This window comes from Heterocephalus glaber, unplaced genomic scaffold (assembly GCF_053883595.1).
Source record: "Heterocephalus glaber isolate CG9 unplaced genomic scaffold, H.glaber_assembly_v1.0 deba00000738, whole genome shotgun sequence".
Classification (NCBI taxonomy): domain Eukaryota; kingdom Metazoa; phylum Chordata; class Mammalia; order Rodentia; family Bathyergidae; genus Heterocephalus; species Heterocephalus glaber.
Window position 1 is genome coordinate 15,134,885 of NW_028258161.1, and position 17,882 is coordinate 15,152,766.

At 39.0% G+C, this 17,882-nt stretch overlaps 1 long non-coding RNA gene across 2 annotated transcripts in view; it reads left to right on the top strand.

The window, feature by feature from the left end:
- LOC110345254 (uncharacterized) overlaps positions 1-12,825 on the top strand; it is a 60,131-nt gene extending 47,306 nt beyond the window's left edge. For both annotated transcript variants that reach the window (XR_015449579.1, XR_015449578.1), the window contains one exon: positions 12,564-12,825. This is a non-coding gene — a long non-coding RNA (uncharacterized LOC110345254). The remainder of the gene's footprint in view (positions 1-12,563) is intronic.
- Positions 12,826-17,882: the final 5,057 nt, after the last annotated feature.

The following is a 17,882-nucleotide window of genomic DNA, read 5'->3' on the forward strand; positions in this document are numbered from 1 at the left end:
AGAAAAAGAAGAGCAAGCCAAGCCCAAATCTCATATGAGGGAGGAAATTATAAAGATCAGAGCAGAAATTAATGCAGTTGAAACTAAGAAAACAATACAAAGAATCAATGAATCAAAGAGTTGGTTCTGGGCCGGGGATTTAGCTCAGTGGCACCGCGCCTGCCTTGGAAGTGCAAGGACCTGAGTTCGATCCCCAGTACCAAAAAATAAAAGAAAACAAAACAAAAAAGAGTTGGTTCTTTGAAAAGTTAAGTTAAGTGGACAAACATTTAGCCAAGCTTATCAAAAAAAGGAAAGAAAAACCCAAATCCATGGGTTAGGAATGAAAAGTGTGAAATCGTAATGGAGCCTGCAGAAATTCAGAGCATCATCAGTACATAGTTTGAGAACCTGTATGCTACTAAAATAGAAAATTCAGAAGAAATGGACAGATTCCTAGATACATATGAATTACCAAAGCTGAATTGAGAAGATACAAAAATTCAAAATAACCCAATATCGGTCAGTGAAATTGAAGAAGTAATTTTTTAAAAATTGCCAACAAAGAAAAGGCCAGGTTCAGATGGATCCACTTCAAAATTCAGTAAGAATTTTAGAGAAGATGCCACTACTCCTCAAGCTCATTAATGAAATTGAAAGGTAAATAATACTCCTAAAGTCATTCCTGGAAGCAAACATTAACCCTGACACCAAAACCAGAGAAAAAGATACCAAACCAAAAAAGAAAACTATAGGCCAATCTCCTTAATGCTCATAGATGAAAAATGCTCCACAAGATACTGGCAAACAGAATGCAGCAAATCATCAAAAAAAATTACACACCATGACCACATAGGATTCATCCCAGGGATTTAGGAATGGTTCAATATATGCAAGTCAGTAAATATAATACATCACATTAACAGAGCCAAGGACAAAATCCACCTCTGTAGACACAGAAAAAGCATTTGATAAAGTCCAACACCTATTCATTATAAAAACTCTGCAGACAATTGGAATAGGTCTTTAGCTCAATCTGATAAAATCCATCGATGACAAACCAACAGCCAACATCATACTAAATGGTCAAAAACTGAAATCCCTCACACTAAAATCAGAAACAAGACAAGGATGCTCACTATCACCACTCCTGTTCAATATAGTTCTGGAAACATTAGCCACAGCAATTCGACAAGAAAAAGAAAAGGAATGTGGATAGGAAAGGAAGAGGCTAAATTATCATTATTTGCTAATGACATGATACTCTACAAGAACCCCAAAATCTCCACCAAAACACTGCTAGAATTAATAACCAAATTCTACAGCGTACCAGACACAAAATCAACACTCAGACATCAATAGCATCCCTATACATGAATATCACACTCACTGAGAGAAAAATTAGGGAAAATAACACCTTTAATAACATCAACAAAACCCAAAATACATGGGAATCAATCTAATAGAGAAAGTAAAAGATCTATACCTTAAAAACTACAGTACTCTGAAAAAAGGAGATCAAAAAGGGTATCAGGAAATGGAAAGATATTCCCTGTTCTTGGAGAGACAGAACCAATACAGTAAAAATCGCTGTATTTCCAAACTGTTATACAGATTTAATGCAATCCCAATCAAAATACCTCACAGAACTAGAGAAAATAATCCTAAAATTCATATGGATGCAGAAGAGACCTAGAATACCAAAAGCAAGTCTGGGCAACAAAGGCAAGGCAGGGGCATCACAGTCCCTGACTTGAAAATATACTACATAGCTACTAGGATAAAAACAGCATGGTACTGATCGAAAAAACAGCCCTAAGGATCAGTGGGACAGAATACAAAATGCAGAAACAACTCCAAGCACACTCAGCTACTTTATCTTTGACAGAGGAGGCAAAGACAGCCTTTCTTCTACACTCGAAGAAAGATAGCCTCTTTAATAAATGGTGCTGGCAGGGGCTGGGGATTTAGCTCAATGGTGCTGTCGCCTACCTTGCAACCAGCAAGGTCCTGAGTCTGATGCCCGGTACCAAAAAAATAAAAAAATAAAAATAAATAAATAAATAAATGGTGCTGGGAAACCTTGCTTTCTGCATGCCAAAAATTTAACCTAGGGCCATATCTCTCACTATGCACTAAAGTAAAATTGAAATGGATAGGATATAAATATTTAATTAGAAATGCTAAATCTGCTGGAAAATGGAATAGGTAAAACTCTAGAAAACATAGCTGTAGGCAGAGACTTTATGAACAAAACCCCAGTTGCATCAGAAATATTACAAAGAATCAACAAGTGGGATCACATCAAATTAAAAAGCTTTTGCACAGCAAAGAAAACAACCAAAAGAGTGAAGAGACCAACCCATAGAGTGAGAAAAAAATTTTACCACTTACTCCTCAGACAAAGGACTGACATTTTAGAATATATAAAGAACTCAAAAAATCAAACCCCCCAATGTAAAGAGCCAATCCAAAAATGGGCATCTGAACTGAATAGACATTTCTCAGATGAAGAAGTACAGACCGCAAATAAAAAGATGAAAAAATGCTCAACATCAGTGGTCAATTGAGAAATGCAAATTAAAACAACAGTGAGATTCCACCTCACTCCAGAAGGAATGGCTAAGATCAAGAAATCAACCAATCACAAATGCTGGCAGGACTGTGGGGAGAAAGGAACCCAGCTCCACTGCTGCTGAGGGTGTAAACTGGTACAGCCACTGTGGAAATCAGTATGGCAATTCCTCAAAAACTAAAACTATAGGTTCCATTTGACCCCACTGTTCCCCTCCTGGGTATCTTCCCCAAAGAGTTAAAAGCACTATACTATAGTGATACATGTGAACCTATGCTTACAGCAGCACAGTTTGTAATAGCTAAGTCTTGGAAGCAGCCCAAATGCCCATCAACAGATGAGTGGATTTACAAATATGGTATTTATTTATTTATTTATTTATTTATTTTTTTTATTTTTTATTTTTTGTTACCGGGGATTGAACTCAGATCCTCGTGCTTGCGCAGCAGGCAGCGAAACCACTGAGCTAAATCCCCGGCCCAGAAATGTGGTATTTATGTACAATGGAGCACTACTGTGCCACAAAGGATAAACTTGAGTCATTTGTAGGAAAATGGATGCACTTTGAGATCATAATCTTTGTGAAATAAATCAGACACGAGTTTAAATACCTCATTGTTTCTCTTGTGGGAGAAACCCAAAGTGTTAATAAGGACCGTAATGGAGGATAGATACTGGGAAGTAGAAAGAATATGTTCAGATGGGAAGGACAACAAAGGAGGCAGGAGGGGGAAGGGAAGGAAGGGAAAAGAAAAAAAGAATAGAGGGAAAATATAGAAACAAAGCTTTTGTAAATGGGGAGGGGAATGGGGAAAAAGAAGAATCAAGATATATTATGGGCCAGGGTTTTAGCTCAGTGGTGCCGCTGCCTGCCTCACAAGCCCAAGTCCCGAGATTGATCGCCGGTACGAAAAAAAAAAAAAAGATATATTATGTACAGATACACATTCCCTATGATGAATGTGATCAATATGTATGACAAATATGTACTAATAAAAACATATAAAGTTACAAAAAAGAAAAAAATAAACATTGAGGAAGTTTTATGTGAAAATAGATGCTAACTGGCTTTGAAACTGTAATAAAATTAGTTAAATGTAAAGAAATTTTATTCTATACTATCTTTGCCTCTATTGAAGAACTATTTTTGCTCTGATAATTTACCTGTCACTTGTGCAGTTAAAATTTGTGTAATTCACATGGGATGAGTTCTTGTACTTCAGTTCTCCACTTCTTAATACTTTGATTTTGAAGTTTCCATTCTCAGTCACACCTTTAGCCATGTTCCCCTCATAGGCTTGAGACTAAAAGCTTAGCGGTATCTCTGGGTTTTAGAGGAACAGCATGACACCCAGGGGTACTTTTCTGTAGAATACAGTGCCTTAATATTATAAGATGGGATTCTGGCAAATCACTTTGGCAAGCAAAAGGAGAGAGCAAAACCCTAAACAGGAAATGAGTTCGGTGGTATTTTCTGTGTTACGTAGTTGGAGGTGCACATATTTTAAAAAGCAACAAATATACACATTTCTGGGGGTGACATTTTTTGCTCATTGGATATGTTCTTAATTCAACTCCATTTGTCTGTCGCAGCAACGTAGGGATGCTCATAATGGCCTCATCCAAAGAAAAGGCTTTTTAATATCTTCCATGGGAATTGCTAGTTTGTCCATGATCTCAAAACCACTGTTAGTAACAGTAGAATTTCTAGTTTGGGGTAGTGATTTCACCTTCTATATATGTTAATGTGGAGGTGTATTTATTACTCCCACTACTGGGTAAGGAGAAAAGGAAAGCTAGCAGAGACCATATTTTTAAGGGCGTATTCTCACTTTTGAGAAGAATACCAGTTTGTTCCATTGACTCTCCTGTTTCCATACTGAGACGTTAGCAGTGATGAGCCGGAGCGCACGCTTAGCCATGTCCCCTACCACAGGACTGCATCCCCAGCACAAAAGCTTTGGTTTGTTTTGCTTTTTGCAGTGCTGGGGATGAAACTCAGGTCTTCATACACACTGGGTAACTGCCTTACCAAGCCACATCTTTAGTCCTGAATCTGTGTATATTTATTTCATGGATTTCAAGATAACTTGTGCAGAAAGGCCAGTATACTTTTCTCAAAAATGCAAATGCTTGGGCCAGGGATTTAGCTCAGTGGTGCCGCCGCCTGCCTCACAAGCACAAGGTCCTGGGTTTGATCCCCAGTACCAAAAAAATAAATAAAATAAAATCAATGCAAATGTTTTCGGTTAATTTAAAAACTACTTGAAAAGTAGACATTTCCTTCATTGTCCTTTCATTTTAGCCATATCATAAGAGCACAGAAATACTTATACCAAATATTTAGATCCAAAGAGGGGAGCTGTAAAAATTAGATTCTGCCATTGAATGTATTCAAAGCAGCTCACTGCGCTATAGTGGACGTACTACGTACAGTGTGTGAAATTCAGTATCTCTTAGTATATTTCTAGAGTTTCATAACTATCACCATAGTCAGATAACTGTAGGACACTTTCATCACCTTGAAAAGAAACTCCTAATTGCTTGGCTGTCAGCCTCTCTTGGGCCTTCCTTCTGCCCTGTTTTAGACATTTCGTATCTAGGAGTCACAGAATATTTAGCCCTTTCTCACTGAATTCTTTCTCTTAGCATAATGTTTTCAGGGTTCACATGTGTTGTAGCAAGTACCAGCACCTCATTTCTTTCTGTTGTTAGGAATCACTGTATTGTATCCTTATACCATTTATCCACTCATCAGTTGACGCATCTTAGGTCACCACCAGCTTTTCGCTATTAGTGATAATTTTGCCTTGAACATTCACTTACAAGTTCTTCTGTGCCACACATACTTTTATTTCCCTGCGACTGGATTTTATCCTCTGAGTTAATTGGCTCATTTCACCGTCTCTCTGCTAGTCCTCGTCCTGTCCCGCCTTTTCAGTTTTCATTCATTTGGCCTCCTTTGTTCAGAACTGGTTCACAGTTTAATCTTTTTATGAGGAGTTCTTTGACGCCTCTCTAATTGAGCTATCTGCAGCACTTACCTATGCAGAATAATTTAGCCATTAATCTTATGTTCTCTTTTTTGCACGAGAGAAAATCTTGTCTAAGCATAATTCATCTAAGGGGAGAATAACATCTAATATGCGTGTCACTTATTTTTGAACACAAAGAAAATGTTTCTACTTAACAGCTCCCTGTATAAAAGTAAGCACTTTATCCTGTACGTTGTTGCGATGATAAAGTATTTTATCCTAAGTACATTTTGAACATTTACATATAAAATTGAAAGTACTTAATCTAATAGAGAATTGTTCTATCTAGTGCTTCAACTTTTCTTACTATGTGAAAAAATGCCACATTTCCCTTCCTTCATGAGGAGCAGAAACTAGGATGCTCAGGTTTGCAGCACTGACCACCGGAAGGGCCCTGGCGGCAGGCAGGCCACAGTTCGTGAGTTGCCGTCAGTGTGCTTCCCAAAGCAGCCCGGCAGAACCAGCTGCTCAGAGCGTGCAGACTCCAGAACCTTGATTTCCCAGTACAGTCCAGCCGGAAAAGAGCCTGATTGTGTAATGCTAGGCATTGTGGTGATAAGGTTGCTGTTGAAGCCACTTTTTTAACTTTGCAGTTGTAGCCGAAAACTAGCCATAACCAGCATGCAGTGAGTGGGCATGGCCATTTTCCAATAAAATTTTTTCACAAAAACAAGCTCAGGCTGCCAAGCTGAGGGCCGAGGAGCCGCGCCCGCCTCTGTGGTCTCCTCCCCACTGCCGGGTCCTTCCTCCCGCCGTGAGCAACGCACGCGGTGGCAGCAGAGGCCTGAGAATGGCTCCCGAGCTTTTTGTATCTCTAGCTGTTCTTGCTCCGTTTTATTTTTCAGTTTGGACATTCATGGTGCTTTGACATACGTCTGCATGAGGAACTGGCTGTTGTAGTCCGGCAAATGTCCATGCCCACATCTCACCCTAAATGTGGGCGTGCCCACCGAGTGCTTCCCACTCTCCGGGCTCCCTTGTTAGGGACTCCCTGGTGTATGCACCCTGAATGCGCTTCTTTAGGGTTCTTTGAACGTGTAATTGTGCACAGTGGGAGTCCTCTGACGCATTTTCAGGGCTGAGACACTGATTAATGGGAAATTCTCTTTAAAAATGCAAGTCATTTAGTAATGCAGGTGAAATGAGATACTAATTGCCATCTCCACAGGGCCAATGAGAAGTTGGAGGCGGCTGGTAGGGAGCTTGTCAAGGAGAAACGGTGGAATAGACCTTTACTTGGTGCTCACAGTGCAAGGCCTCTCCTCGAGTCCTCTTACATCGGGATTCATAATGGCAGTTTGCTTCTCAACCAGAGATTTATTCCCAGTCGAGACTTAGTGGCTCCTGCCTCAAACCTGTGGCCTTCGGATGAGAGTATGCGCAGCCTTGAGACCAGGGTCAGTTGTATTATCTCTCTTCCTTTATGCTTCAGATTTCTGATATGACTCATGTTGTTAAGCCTATGAAATACTGAGTTGTTTAGTTGACTTATGCATGTTAATGACAAATAATCTATTATTAAAGAAATGGAACAGAAATGTAATTTTTTTGAAAGTCCCTAGAGAGCCCGGGGTGGGAGGCTGAGACCGAAGGATCACCAAGAGTTCAATGCCAGCCTGAATGACACAGTGAGACCCTGTCTCAGATAGATAGATAGATAGATAGATAGATAGATAGATAGATCGATAGATAGATCGATCGATAGATCGATCATCTGTCCATCCCTGGAGTTCTCACTTCTGAGATTCTCATTTGTTGTTCAGTGACTATAACTTACTCGATATATTTTAACTTTCTTTAAAATCTGTATTTAAATTAGATTTTAGAAAATAAATATAGCTTCCAACAGTGTAGGTTGCGATGTAGTTTTAAAAATGTTTCCCAGTTTTAGAAAAGCTAAAACTTACCTTTTTAACTCTTTTTTTTCATGTTCAAGTATTGATGAGTCCTTCCATGCTAACACAGGGCATGATGCACAATAGTCACTCAGGGTTTTTTTCTTGCCATGCTGACGATTGAGTCTGGGGCTTTGTGCATGCTAAGCAAGTGCTCTACCACCAAGCCCTAAACCAAGGCTGATTTTTACATTGTTATACTTTGTATTTTTGGTGCATTTCTGACACTTTTGAAAATTTTTCTAATGACATATTTAATTTTTTTACTTCTTAAATGCCCAGTCAGTTTAATAACTTTTATTCTATACGAGGCCGTCCAAATCCATCAAAGCCAAGACAAGATTCCTAAAACTTCCACTTTTTACATAACGGAGCATTGTTTAGGTGGCTACCAAGTTTCATTTCTTCCCAACTAATAAAAACTTATGTGCCTCACCAAGAAAGTGTGTGCTCACTCTGAATTTTAAGTCTAATCCCACTGTCCTAATAGTTATACTTATTGCTCCGCAGGCAGACAGTTAAATAAACTTTTCTACTCTATCAGTCAAGTGTTTTATAATGCTTTGTCTTTACTTCATTTTCTCAACTAAACCGAATACCTAAGAGTCATTTTGTCCTCTGAAAGTTTCAGGTGATCTTTTGACCTTTTCCTTTCATTTATTTTGTTTTTCCACAAGGTTTTGAGTCCGAGTCTCGCTATGTATTACAGGCTGGCCTTGATCTCCCTATGTAACCCAGGCTGGCCTCGAACTCATGACAAGGCCTCCGTGCCTCAGGCTCCCAAGTCCTGGGATTTATGGGCGTGCACCACCATGCCTGGCTTTCTACAGAATCCTTATATGTGCAGCTTTGTACTTAAACATCCACCTTTTCAATCAGCAAACTTCCTCAGTTCTTCTTGGGGAGGTCAAAATACATGCATTTAATATTTATAAACTGACAGGGGTAATTTCCTTCATACATTGTCCAGTTTACAATTTGATATTGAATTACGTGGCTTAAGGAGTAAATTTAATTAATTTTATTATGTTAGAGTGCATATTTATTCTTATTAACCTTTGAGTGCTCCTTAAAAACATAATAGTGTCAAATTTTAAAAATCAGTAGTTACTAAAAATATATTCCTGTAAAAAGTATGTGTGTGCTGGGGCCGGGGATTTAGCTCAGTGGTTTTACTGCCTGCTGCGCAAGCGCAAGGACCCGAGTTCAATCCCTGGTACCAAAAAAAAAAAAAAACACTTAAAGCCCATTCCTGGCTGAAGCAGCTGCCTTTGTGACTTCAACCAAGCTTTAATCTCTCTGAGAGATGCGTGCTCACTGTAAAACTAGAGACTTTGTGACTTTCATGCCTTTCAAATATTTTTTTCAAATTATAGAACTTTTGAAAGATCTTTTTTGTGTGCAACTGTTACTGAATAGAATAGAGGCAGTTAGAAATGGAGTCCCCAGGCGCTCCGTGGGTGGAGGCTCTGAAACTGTGGCTCCCTTGTCACCTCATCTTGTGATGCCCTGGAAGCTTAGATTTCTGTGGGAATGGAAACTACCAGTTAGGACAGAATTCTTCTCCTAAGCATTGCCATGTCATAGGGTTTCCCTGCCTCCTTGTGTTCTTGAAAAATGAAAAAGTACAAGTGAAGTTACAGGTGGGCTCCCTTTATTAAGATTGGATTTTGAGGATCCTCCACTATCTGAAGCAGAAAGACATGTTTTTATTTAAAATATATATTTTACTCAAGAGCTAATATAGCTTTTGATTTTAGCATTAAGCATAAAGTGAAGATTTACAGTTTATTAAGATTTTCTGTTTCCTCCAGCAACATCCATGTACACGCTTCAGGAGTCTTTGGTGGCACCTGCTGTCTAACACAGCAGGACAGTGGTTGATGTCTGATCAAGCTGCTTTTTTCTCTTTTCCCTCCATAATCTTTTCCAGGAACTGTATTAAGCCATTCACCCGGAGATCACAATTCTGAATTTCTACTAAGGGAAATAGGAGAAAGCCGTGTAATCCAGTGAGAAAGCAGTAATTCACTGGAAGGGCATTTTTAAAAAGTCACTTAATGTTTGCCAGCTTTCACGTGCGGGCAGAGCCACCACATCTCCCCACTGGCCAGGACAAAGCGGGGGTCTCTGGTAGTCAAGCCCTCCACGTGAGCTTTTGGGCACTCCCCCTCCCATTGTTCTGGTCCCTCCTTTTGCCCTTTGACCTTTCATCTGCTGCTACACTCTCTCCCCAAAGCAGTTTCCCTTCAAGTCATTTATGTTGAAAAGTAATCAAGGGCCACTGAAAGGCTGGATGAGAATTTAAGAAAGAGGCAGCAACTCTATGGCTGGAATAGAGGGAACACCTTCTACTGGGTTCTATTTAAGAGGATGGAAGAAAAGAAGACCTCTACTTAAATTTGTTATGCACAGGGGCTGGGGATTTAGCTCCATGGCACCGCGCCTGCCTCGCAAGCCCAAGGTCCTGAGTTTGATCCCCGGTACCAAAAAAAAAAATTTTGTTACGCACAAGTGTTCTATAGTGAGCAGAGATTTCTTCGGTACAGAGCTAGGGATGTTGCTTAGCAGTAGAGAGAATTTTTAGCATGTGTGAGGGCCTGGATTTAAACCCCAGCACCAAGAAGAAAGGGGGAAGGGGAGAAGGGGAAAGGAAGGAGAGAAACCAAAAGCCAAGAAACAACTGAAAACCAGGATTCCTTCAATATAAAAGTAAGCAATCTTTCCAGAAGGGCATTTCATTTGCATCGAGGCAAAATTTATGTTATGAAATTATCTGCAGATACAGCATAAAGACATAAAATCTGTTACCTATAGGGGGGACATATTTAGAAGAACAGCTTTGGGGGAAAAGATAATAACATTGTATTGTAGGTCCTTAATTCAAATCTTGAAAAAAATGTGATTTACATTTTACATAGTGTTTACTAATGGCAATTCGTGATTGTTTCCGCATAGGCTTTTCCTTTCATCTGTTACTGAGTTATTCTTCAAGCACTCATTTGTAATGGTGTTGTCCCAGAAGTATTATGGGAAATTATTCTCAAAGTACTGGGAAACCTCTGAGTCAGAGGTTCTGGGTGTCTTTACATCTAGCTTTGTAAAGGCCCTGGATAACCCAGTATCTTTGCCACTACAAAGTATATGTGATGTAGTAGATGCTATCTTAGACCTTGTTAAGGGCATTAGAAAGAATATAAGCTTTTTTATACAAAAGAATTAAGTAAGCACACTCTAGATAGGAATATTTGCAATATAGTTCAAAAATATTTCCATACATCCCATAACTGAGCAGATAACTATAGTTAATCATGTTTCAAAGATTACTCCTGGCAGAAAGTTACAGTTAAAAATCTATATCTTGTTTTCCTTCTTTCCACATCTACAAAGAGATGACTCAAACTAGTCAAGTTTGAAAATTGGCTTTAATCTCTCATGCATTTCTTTTCTTATGGAAAGTCCGTGAAATCTTTGTATTCATATTAATAAAGATTTGGTCATGGGCGGAGGATTTAGCTCAGTGGTTCTGCTGCCTGCCTTGGAAGCGCAAGGTCCCAAGTTTGATCCCCGGTACCAAAAAAAAAAAAAGATTTGGTCGTAATCCAGGCAGTATTATATTATAAGTCTTTTGCCCTTAGAATTTTCCCATAACATTATCACAACACTACTTTCTCCACTTATGTATTGATGATTCTCTGCTGAAAAATTCATATCCCGGAGTATATGTCAAATATCTAGTTTTCCAATACTACAGAATGGAAAGTTCATCTTAAGGAAGAATCCATTAAATTGAAAAAATTATTAAAGTCAGGTGTAGCCTCTAAAATTCTTATTTACAAGTCTCATTTTCTAAATAATATATCATTCCCATGGTACTGTCTCTTAACTTAACACAAGTAACATTTGATTTATTTCTGATGTAGCAAGAATGGCAAGAAAATAGAACTAGAGAATTGAATGAAGTTATATTGCCAAATTTATGAATTGAATTTAGATTGAATTCTGAAATAAACTATAAATTGAAAATGGCATCCCTTTCCTTTGCTTGGTTAATATATTCTGTGTTCAATATTTGTCCTTATATCAAATAAAAGATATGAAAACATAAACATCCCAAATGAAAAATATATTTTCTCCTCGTTTATTCATGTTTCATGGCTTTGAAAACCGGAAAGAGTCTATTTCTTTTTTCTGGCTCATCACTTTATTTCTGTGTTCCCTATGAAACTCTCAGCCTACACATTCAAATTCTTCTTGAAAAATAAACCCATCGTCAGCTTCTCAGATCTGCGACCACAAAACGCAGGATGGTCCAATGATACTTAGTCTAGCTCATAACCTGTCACTTGACAACTGTCATTTTAAATCTCCTGTTGTCACTGGTTTGTCTTTTGCCCTCAGGAAAAGCTCCAGCTTCCTCAGCATAGAATACAAGTACACAAATCAGTTTGATTCTGGTCCAGTTCTACAGCCTCGTGTCTTGACACTCAGCCTATTCTGACCCTTAGCTTCGGCATATGGATAATCTGGATGACTAATAACTGCCCAGTGCTCTTCTATCCCTCTGCCAGTATGCAGGCTCTTTCCTCTTTCTGCTGTAATTTATCCTTCCCCTCAGGTGTCAGTATACACACCACCTCCATCAAAAAGCCTGCAGTATTTTTGTACAAAATTGAGTTACAAGTACCTCAGAGTGTTTCAGCAGACTCATTTTATCAATGACTGCATGGAGAAATTGCCTGTTTGTCTGTTCTGGGGGGAGGATGGGTGTAGTTATTGAGGATTAAAGTATATCATCTTCCTCCTGTCAGTCTAATGCTTGTCCTAGTAGCTTAGCACGATTGTTGAATAAATGAAGAATGGGTAAACCAGAAGCTCTGATAACCACACTAATTAATTTAGTGTGCTACTATGAGCAAATTATATTTAATAATAATGTTGAATTTTGGTTGAACATACCTGCTTTTTCTTATTAACACTAATAAAATTCTAAACATCTTTTTTACTGGCTCATGCTTAGTTAATGAAATCTATGAAATCTTTTATGTAGATAATACAGTTAATTCTTTGTCTTTTCAGATCCTGCTGAATTTAAATCTGGATTCTTTCGAGCTAGGTTCCAAAAATAAGTCAAAATAAAAATAAGTCCTCAAGATCTACTTTTGGAAACATCACAAGAATATCCAGCTCCTTTAAAGGAAAATATGATCTGAAAGATAAGATTTTTATTTATTGGATTGTTTATACAAAATTTTGTTGTCCATTATATACTGTGAAAACTTTGAAGGAAAAATATTTTATATCCATATATGTATAATGAAAATTCCTATAATATCTTAAACTGTTTCTTGGCATCTACAAGTTCTGAGCAGATTTTATAAGTAAAAACCAGTATTGAGTTTTCCATATTCATATTGCTTAAATGCTATTTAGCACCTAAACAACCAAGTGGTAATTAAAACTTTGGTGGAGTTAAATATCAGTTTAGTGATGACTTTATTCTATTTTCTAATTTTTTATCAATAAAGATTTAGACAGACATCATTTTGGTGTACTGATGACAATTGTCTGAGCAGGTTCTCAGCAGCATAGAGACCACTAGTGTGAATTCAAGGTGGTGGAGACAGTTGAGCCCGCACTTGAGCCTGTGCGGTCATCCAGCGTGTGGGTGCCCCTTTGATGTCAGAGGACCCAAAACATCAGGAAACAGATCCCTCATTAGCTAGATAATTACTGAAAATTCTGACTTATTAGGATTTGAGGAAAAATACTGCTGTATTTCTCTCTGTTTGGCTATTGTCTTACCCAATTAAAAAATCCCATCTTGGCTGAAGTTTTTCTCTTTTCTTTTTCTTCTGCATTAAACTATTCTCTGATATTAAATCCTTCTGATGGCATCTCTGCCATCTAATTTGTACCTTCCCTAAGTATTAGGTAGAAACTGTAAGCTCGCTCTATTAAAAAGCTCTAGCTTTTAAAACATTTTCTTACTTTGGTTGCAGATGGAATTGCATGAGAACCAAATCAAATTTCCCTATAACATCAACATTGAATCCAACCATTGAATTTGATTTGGTTTTCATCCAACTCGGTTTGTGACCAGCACTGTGAAAAAAATTAAGTTTGTGAACTGAGGTACCACTGTATTTTATAAAGAGAAGATAAAATAGAAAAGTGTTGATTCATGCAGCAGATTCTTCAATGAAACAAAACGGACATCCAAAAACAAAAATTATACCTAAGAATTTTAATGTAAGATAAAGTGGCATTTTATGTTTTTATGTTCTTAATTTTTTGCAGCTGGAATAAGCACTTTTTTAAAATGAAAATTACCCCCCAAACTATTTCTAAAAGTAAAGTAGGCATGAAGTAGCTGCCTTTTCTTTCGCAGCAAGTCTAAGGGCCTCTTCAAGAGCCAAGAGGCGCTGAGGGCCTAAGCAGGACCTGAAATACTGGCACCTGAAGTCCCAGCTGATGACTGCCTTTCTTACTCTTCATGGTTTAAAAAAAAAAAAAAAAAGAGACCCTCACCCTATCTTTGTTTTGTGATAATCTTTAACAATGTCTTGATGTGTTCATTTCTAATGAAAAATAATGAGACAAAACCCTGAAACCATGTGTATTCATGGAAACATTGAGGTTTTCAGCATGAGGCGAGCACATCAAGATTGTGGTCCTGTCCAGCAGAGCAGCAGTTGTCAGCTGATACAATTTTACATGTGGTTCTTGTGCCAGGGGAGGGGAGAGGTTGGGCTGTGACAGATGCTGGAAATGTGTCCCTCACAACACAAAGCTGACCCTTTGGCCAGAAGAAGACATAAAGCAAGCTGAACAGTACTCTTTGCACATGGTTGCTGGTTATCTCCTCCCTCCCGTGTGGACACAGCAGGTAGTGTCACAGTGAGCACCCAGGATTCCAGAGCACGTGATGGTCTGTTGGCACCGTGCTGCCAAAATGCTGGGAACGCCAGCTTGGTTGGCCAGTGTCATAACCACTTGTGACACATGCATGACCACTGCAGCCAAGCGAGTTGAGTACAGCCGTGCATCTTGAAGCAAAGGGCCCTCGAGGCCAGTGCTCCTCAGCACTGAGTCCCACATGGCTGTTCCAGTGGTCGAGGCGCAGATGGCTCCTGGAAGGAGAGTGCTGGGTCAAGTAAGTTACATGGCACAACGAGCAGTCACAGAGAGAAAAATTCACAACCTCACACTTGGTGCACAGCTTGTATAGTGACAGTCTGAGTGGCCAGGGCTATCTAGGAGCACGCTTCTGGTCAGGTGTCCTGACCACAGTTTTCTTAGCCCTGTAGTGAATATGCCATTGGGAAGATCCTGGAGGGCTTCACTGTCTTGCAGGGATACCCTAGGGGAAATGGGATTACAGACCTAACACTGTTCCCTTTTTGAACACCTAACAGCATGTTACTAATAAGCCCTGGACTCTTGCCAGGTGAACCAAGTCTGAACATTCACAATACAATTCTGAAATTTTCAGGGCTACAGTGGACCCTCGAGTTACAACCACCCTGACATACAAACAACTTGGGTTATGACCAGAATTTTAGTTTTAACTTAACGACCAAAGTCTTGAGTTACAACCCAAATGCTGGCTGCTTGTGCTTCCAGTGGTCTGAGATACACATTGAACCTTAAAGAGTTCTGGAAGGAACATGACAATGTCCTTTCCTATGTGGGGTTAATTGAGAAATCCTGGGCTGATGTCTCAGGACACTGAGATCTGCCTGAAAGAAAGTGTGGCCTAAAGTTATACAAGAGAGAGGCTTTGAGGGCAGTTGACCAACTTGAGTTACAACCAGCCTTCAGGAATGAATTGAGTTTGTAAATCAAGGGTCCACTGTGTTTAGAAACATGCTTTGCATGTGAGAATTGTTTTAAAGTGAAAAACAGTTTTCATTCCAAGCATTCAAAAATTGAGCAGAAACTTTGTGATCCAATCCAATGAAAAAAACCCATCTGTCATATCTGAAATGTTTGCATAAAAATACGTTCTGAAAGAGTAAAAATCAATATTACATGCAAATGAGATCTAACAGCAAGCAGGAATACCTGTGTTCATATGTCACAAAGCAGACTTGAAGACAAAAAAAATGGTCAGAAGAAACAAGCCCCCTACATAGTAAGGGAACAATCCGATAAGAGGCTCTGGAGTCAGTATGTAAATGGATGCACTGACCGAGTGATGCTCCAGTATATATAACCCAGGGTTAATAAAATCCTGGGGTGGGACAGTGAAGGTGTATTGCTGGCCTTGCCAATTGAAAGCAAATTGTTTCTGGTCAGCCTTATAGATAGGTATGAAGAAGAAGGCATTTGCTGTATCAATAACTGCAAGCCAGGTACAAGGAGACGTGTTAATCTGCTCAGGCAAGGAAAACACCTTTGGCAGGGCAGGTGCAACTCTTCCCTGCACCTTTGCCCTCAAAGCTGGTGAGAGCAGGGCTGTGGTCCTAGCTGGTGGCAGTGGCTGGTCATCATAACCAGACACAAACCTGCGAAGGCTTCCCGAGAGAGGACTCAAACCCCGAGCTCACCGACTGGTCTGACTCTGAGGTGGAGTCATTCTTCACTGCATATCCATCCTTACCAGTCTAATGGGTAAAAGTCCTGTGACTAAATTCAAAAATTCCACTCAGTAGTGGGGATTTTCTTGCTGCTAATGTGGAGCATGATGAACTAGTGAAAAAGTACAAAAATCTAAAATTAATAACCTTACTTTAGACCTTTTCTTGTTCAAGAGACCCAGCCCAACTAGAAATAATCATATCCTTAGCAGAAGGAAGGAATGAATAAAAATCACAGTAAGGAAAATGAAATTTAATATAAAAAAAAGATAACAAAACCAAAACTTATTCCTTTGAATGAAAACCTTCTAACTAGATTAAGAAGGACAGATTAAGAAAAAGAGAAGACTTAACAGTATCAGAAATGCCAGTGGGGTATTCCTAGGAATCTCAGAGAAATGCTTTTAAAGGGAGTAAGAGAAAATACTAAGAATTACTGTACACCAACAAATTAGATAACTTAGATGAAATGGCAAAGTGCTAAAAGTAAACAAGTAAAAACTAAAGGGTAAAAAATAAATAGAAGCAAATAAGTAAAACTGAAAAAGTGATAGAAAATAGGAACCAAGGTATAACAAGTAAAGGAGGTGCAGTATTGAATCAATGATCCAAAACCAAGTACAAACTGAAGACCAGGACTAGAGAGTGACAATGAATTATACTAAAAATTGAAGAAGTAATTACACCAATTGCTCTCAACTCCTCCAACAAATAGAAAAAGAAATACTTCCTAACTCATCCTGATAGCCCAACATTACCCTAACACCAAAGCCAGAGACATCACAAGAAAACTACAGATTGTGGCACATAAAACATCAAGAAAATACTACCAACTGGGCATGCCTGTAATCTCATCCATCACTCCGGAGGCTGAGGCAAGAGGATTGAAGCAAATTCAAGGCCAGCCTGGGCCACATAGTGAGTTCAGGCCAGCCTGAACCACATAGCAAGACCGTATCTCAAAAAAAAAGAGAAAATTCTACCAAAACATGCCTGTGAGTGTAAAAGTACCATATACCATGATCAAAAGTGACATCACAGGAATACAAACATGTCTCAAAACCATGAAATTTAATAGGCGGAGACTGTAGTGGTAGCATATCAGAGGGACATGGGGGAAAGTGATTAAAATGGTACACGTTGATCTGAAAATAAAACAAGTTTATTAAAACTCAAATTATAAACCAAAGATCCGTGAGTCCATATCTATGCAACCAAAGTTATTTAAAAACAAAGCAGAGAGACGACACTATGATTGCAAATAATCTTTGTAAAAACACCAGAGGTTCCTCCCAATACCTGACAACCACTACACCCCCTGCCAGACATGGGCAGGCTGGGAGAGACACCCTTTCCCTATTACCCATGGCCCTGTGCTGAGGCATTTCACCAAGAAAAATCAAGGCTGTGTTCTCACAGAAACCTGCTTCATTCACAGCTTCTGGATACCAAGGTCATCCCATTTTTCTTGCACAAGTTTGCTACTGTTTTGGAGTTGCTCTGGAAATAACACTAGGTCTCCTGATCATTTCACAGTGGGCTATGGTCACCATCTAGATCCCCTTCATTTAGATCGGACGTAAAATACAGAAGCCTTGTCTCTAAGGTTTTCAAGAGTTGTCTTCATGCTTGCTGCTTATTGGATTGAGCCTGTGTCAGGTGAGACTTTCTGAGCTTCCCAGATCTATTTTTCATGAATTTGTGACATTTTTATACCATGCTTTTCCTTATAAATTTTGTTTCTCACCTCCTTTTACTCCTCCCCATTCCAATGGTACAGAAGTTAAAACTTCTGATGTTGTTTTACATATCTGAG